Below are 6,000 nucleotides of genomic sequence, written 5' to 3' on the forward strand. Positions count from 1 at the left end.
TTTATTTTATTTAATCCATTTTTGTATAAGGCTGTAACGTTATTTTTAATGTTTATTTGACCTTTATTTAACCAGGCAAGTCAGTTAAGAACAAATTGTTATTTGTACCTTGTCAGCTCGGGGGTTTGAACTCGCAACCTTCCGATTACTAGTCCAACGCTCTAACCACTAGGCTACCCTGCCGTCCAAATGTGGGAAAAGTCAATAGGTCTGAATACTTTCCGAAGTATACTTTCCGCACTGTACTTTCCCAACCCTTGTCGGTTTTGATATCTCATGTCAAATTAAACAAGTTAAATATCGAAGCAACTTATTTATCAGCCTTCCAGAATCTCCATCCGACATTCTAGAATTTAGATGACTGTCTTCAACTAATTATCTTCTAACCAGTGATGTAAAAGTTCTTCTCAGATTCCGTGTGGCTTTTGAGTAGTGCTAGTTTGATTTCAAGGTGATGTTGATCGGAGTGATGAACAAAAAAGTGTAGCGGTTACACTTATCGTGATGTGCGACCCACTTGAATCAAAACGCAACACATTGAAATGTGTCCTGCCTGTCTTCTCCAGGTTGTCCTCTAACCAGTGATGTAAAAAAAAATATCTCCAGTTTCCATGTGGGTAGGGAGGTGACCGAGAACCCAATGACCACTCTGACAGAACTACAGAATTCCTTTGCTGTGATGGGAGAACCTGACAGAAGGACAACAGTCTCTACAGCACTTCAACTAGTCTGGGCTTTATGGGAGAATGGCTAGATTGAAGCCACTCCTGAAGATGGAAGCCACTCCTGAGAAAAATGAAAAAGTTACATGACAGCAGGCCATAAATCTAAATATTCTGTGGTCTGATGAGACCAAAATATAACTCTTCAGCCTGAATGCAATTTCTGGAGAAAACCAGGCATAGCTCATCACCCGTGTAACACCATCCATACCTTGATGCATGGTGGTGGCAGGATCATGCTACGGGGGTGATTTTCAGTAGCAGGGACTGGAAGATTGGCAAGGATAGAGGGACAATGAATGGAGCCACATCCTTGATGAGAACCTGCTTCAGAGAGCAAACAACCTTCGGCTGGGGTGGAGATTTATGTTCCAACAGGACCATGGCTCCAAGCATACAGCAATGCTGGAATGGCTTCAGAACAATAATGTAAAAGAATGTAAAAGTCCTTGAGTAGCCCAGCCTAAAATCCCATTGAAAATCAGTGGAAAGACTTGAAGATTGCTGTCCACGTCGTGCCCCATCTAACTTAACTGAGCTTGAGAAGATATGCAAGCAAGAAAATCCTCAAATCCAGATGTGCAAAGCTGATACAGACATACCCAAGACAACTCAAAGCTGATCCAGGCATACCCAAGACGACTCAAAGCTGATCCAGACATACCCAAGACGACTCAAAGCTGATCCAGACATACCCAAGACGACTGAAAGCTGTAATCACCACCAAAGGTGCTTCTACAAAGCATTGACCCTGGGGTTTGAATACTTATGCATTTCCTATTTCAATTTCAATAATTTAGCTAAAATTGCTAAAAACATGTTTTAACTTTGTCATGATGGGTGTAGATGGGTGAGACAAACATATATTGAATCCATTTTTGTAAGACAACTAAATAAGTAAAGGGGTGTGAATACTTTCTGAAGGCACTGTATAAGTATAGAATAGATAGTAGATTTTTTCCCTACCCATTCTAAGCAATTGATACTCGATTGCTCCAGCCTGAACGCAACAACGCCAGTCAAAGCGGAAGTTGCTATCCTGCTAAATATGGTAGCTGAACTTGTGCCACAGGACAACTTTGTTTGGACGTCGTAAAGGACCACTAGCCTTAACTGAATAGATATAGCTAGCTACATACTTTTCACGTGGAAAAAAATACGTTAGCTGGGATTTTCCACAAGGAATCTGGTGAGTTGGCCAGTTTCTGTGCACTTAAGGACTACTACTGTTTGCAGTCTAGCTATTTATGTCGACAATGTTACTAATTTGTGTTTTGTGAAGTGCAAGCACTATCACCCTGAAGTTATGTTCCCGCCCAACTAGTCGTCGGTGCATGTTAGCATGTTTGTAGAAATGTTTGTTCCCTTTAAAATATGAACAGCTCAAATGTATTTTCAAGTCAACGCCTTTAAACGACGTTATGAATTTCTGCCAAAATACTAACGAGTTTTGTAGTTAATTTGGTTGCGTCCATGTTGAAATGACGTCATTAGTCGAGATCCCAAGATTTCCCTTATTTGGCAAAAAATATGCAAGACAAACTCGTTTTGGAGATATCTGGTTATCATCAAAATAAATAAATCACGTTTTTGGAATCATTCAGCAGTTTTTACCTGATAGAAAGTACGATTGGCAATGAATGTTGAAAGTTGCATTTATAATTCATAACACTTAAATTGAAAATGATGCTGTCATTGCTTCCTGTTCACGATACATTTTGATAAATAGCCTAATGTCATAACACAGTTTTAATGTCACTCCATAACCAATACGCAGGAACAGTTCGTGATATATTGAAAACCTAAACGTACAATTTACTATCTAAAAAATTAGAATGATTGCGCCGGAGGGGATGGCTTCCGTTTATGGGCTCCTAACCATTTGTAGTGTTTTTTTTCCGCGTTGATAAATACATTTAGTAAATATTGTTTCTGCCACCGGCTCTAATGACCATAAAGTGCTTATAGTTATCAGAATAGCGATTACTCACCTCGAACTGGAGGTCAGTCGTACGCAAAGGACTTACTGTTGGGCCCGGACCAGGCACAAATCCCCTTCATTCGCAGGACGCCGATACAGGGGCCACAGATCCGGTTGTCTTGTGAGAGTCCTTCGTCAAGTGGGTAAACCGCCTCTACCATTCGTCCTATTGACGAACGTGCAATCATTGGAGGATAAACTGGATGCGCTCCGTTCGAGACTATCCTACCAACGGGACATTAAAAACTGTAATATCTTACGCTTCACTGAGTCGTGGCTGAATGACGACATGGATAATATACAGTTGGCTGGATTTTCCGTGCATCTTATTTGTCAATAACAGCTGGTGCGATCTCTGATATTAAGGAAGTCTCAAGGTTTTGCTCGACTGAGATAGAATACCTCATAATAAGCTGTAGACTACACTGTTTACTGGAAACACTTATCTCCCTCACTAGCTTTAAGCACTAACTGTCAGAGCAGCTCACAGATTACTGCACCTGTACATAGCCCACCTATAATTTAGCCCAAACAACTACCTCTTTCCCAACTGTATTTTATTTATTTATTTTGCTCCTTTGCACCCCATTATTTTTATTTCTACTTTGCACATTCTTCCATTGCAAAACTACCATTCCAGTGTTTTACTTGCTATATTGTATTTACTTTGCCACCATTTTTGCCTTTACCTCCCTTCTCACCTCATTTGCTCACATTGTATATAGACTTGTTTATACTGTATTATTGACTGTATGTTTGTTTTACTCCATGTGTAACTCTGTGTCATTGTATGTGTCGAACTGCTTTGCTTTATCTTGGCCAGGTCACAATTGTAAATGAGAACTTGTTCTCAACTTGCATACCTGGTTAAATAAAGGTGAAATTAAAATATTTAAAAAATACCAAGAGTTTTCATTTCAAGTTTTTTTGTAGCTGTCTATTTACCACCACAAACCGACGCTGTCACTAATACCGCACTCAATGAGCTGTATAAGGCCATAAGCAAACAAGGAAACGCTCATCCAGAATTGGTGCTCCTTGTGGTAGGGGACTTTAATAACAGGGAAACTCAAATCTGTTTGACTTAATTTATACCAGCATGTCACATGTGCAACCAGAGGGGGGGTGGACTCTAGACCACCTTTACTCCACACAGAGACCTATACAAAGTTCTCCCTTGCCCTCCATTGGGCAAATCTGACCACAATTCTATCCTACTAAAGCAGGAAGTACCAGTGACTCGCTCAATACGGAAGTGGTAAGATGACGCATATGCAAAGCTACAGGACTGTTTTGCTAACACAGATTGGAATATGTTCCGGGATTCACCCGATGGCATTGAGGAGTGTACCACATCAGTCACCGGCTTCATCAATAAGTGCATCGTTGACGTCATCCCCATAGTGACCGTATGTACATATCCCAACCAGAAGCCATGGATTACAGGGAACAACCACATGAGATAAAGGCTAGAGCTGCCGCTTTCATGGAGCTGGACACTAATCCAGACACTTATAAGATATCCAGCTATTCCCTCTGTTGAACCACCACATGAAGACGCACCTCCTCGTCCACACTGGCGGCAGGCCACAGGACGTTGTGCGGCCCTAAGTGTTCCAGGCTATAGTTTAGGCAAAGCGCCTATACAGGACTAAGATTTCATCCTACTACCACTGGCTCTGACGCTCGTATCACAAAGGGAAGCCCATCTGCGAGCTGCCCAGGAACACAAGCCTACCAGACAAGCTAAATGACTTCTATGTGCGCTTCGAGGCAAGCAACACTGAAGCATGCATGAGAGCACCAGCTGTTCCGAATGACAGTAATCACGATCTCTGTAGCCAATATCAGTAAGACCTTTAAACAGTGTAACATTCACAAGGCCGCAAGGCCAGACGTGTACTCGGAGCATGCGCTGACGAACTGGCAAGTGTCTTCACTTCCTGTTCCTGACAGATTCTGTACCTCCACATTTCAAGCAGACCACTATAGTCCCTGTGCCCAAGAACACCAAGGTAACCTGCCTAAATCACTACCAACCAGTAGCACCCACGTCTGTAGCTTTGAAAGGATTGCCCCAACAAATCCACAGATGACTCAATCTCTATTGCACTCCACACTGCCCTTTCACACCTGGACAAAAGGAACACCTCAGTATTGAACACCATGGTGATCCTCAAAGCTCATTGCTAAGGACCTTGGAACAAAACACCTCCTCTACAACTGGATCCTGAACTTCCTGATGGGCCGCCCACAGGTTGTTGCTTACCCTTTCCACCTATCTGCCACGCTGATCCTCAACATGGTAGACTCTCAGGGTTGCGTGCTTAGTCCCCTTCTGTACTCCTTGTTCACCCACGATTGCGTGGCCAAACACGACTCCAACACCATTAAGTTTTCCGACGGCATAACGGTGGTAGGCCTGATCACCAACATCGATGAGACAGCCGATAGGGATGAGGTCAGAGACCTGCATCCAACCGCAATGTGCAACAGAGGTTGGTGCTTACGGCACAGCACTTCCAGGACCTCTATACCAGGCTGTATCAGAGGAAGGTCTTAAATATCTTCAGAGACTCCAGCCACCTCAAGACTGTTCTCTGCTGCTGCATGGCAAGTGGTACCGGAGCACCAAGTCCAGGTCCAAAAGGCTCCTGAACAGCTTCTACTCCCCCAAGCCATAAGACTGCTGAACAGCTTCTACTCCCCCAAGCCATAAGACTGCTGAACAGCTTCTACTCCCCCAAGCCATAAGACTGCTGAACAGCTTCTACTCCCCAAGCCATAAGACTGCTGAACAGCTTCTACTCCTCCAAGCCATAAGACTCCTGAACAGCTTCGACCCCCCCCAAGCCACAAGACTCCTGAACAGTTCATCAAACTACTACCAGGACTATGGTGGAACAAACTCCCTCCGACGCCAGGACCTGAGTCAATCTACCCCCAAGCCATAAGACACCTGAAACCCCACCTCTTTAAGGAATACCTAGGATAGGATAAAGTAATCCTTCTCCCCTCCCCCCTTAAAAGACCTAGATGCACTATTGTAAAGTGGCTGTTCCACTGGATGTCATAAGGTGAAAGCACCAATTTGTAACTCCTCTGGATAAGACTCTGCTAAATGACTTAAATGTAAATGTAAATTTGCATTACCCCCACCCCCGTGCCTGACTCCTGAACTGTTTATTAGCCATAAGACATTAACAGCTTTACTCCTACCTAAGATGTACATATTACCTCCACTAACCTGTTTATTATCGATGCATTCAGTCACTACTCCTATTTGCATTAACATAT

The sequence above is a fragment of the Oncorhynchus nerka genome, linkage group LG15 (assembly GCF_034236695.1).
Source record: "Oncorhynchus nerka isolate Pitt River linkage group LG15, Oner_Uvic_2.0, whole genome shotgun sequence".
NCBI classification, from domain to species: domain Eukaryota; kingdom Metazoa; phylum Chordata; class Actinopteri; order Salmoniformes; family Salmonidae; genus Oncorhynchus; species Oncorhynchus nerka.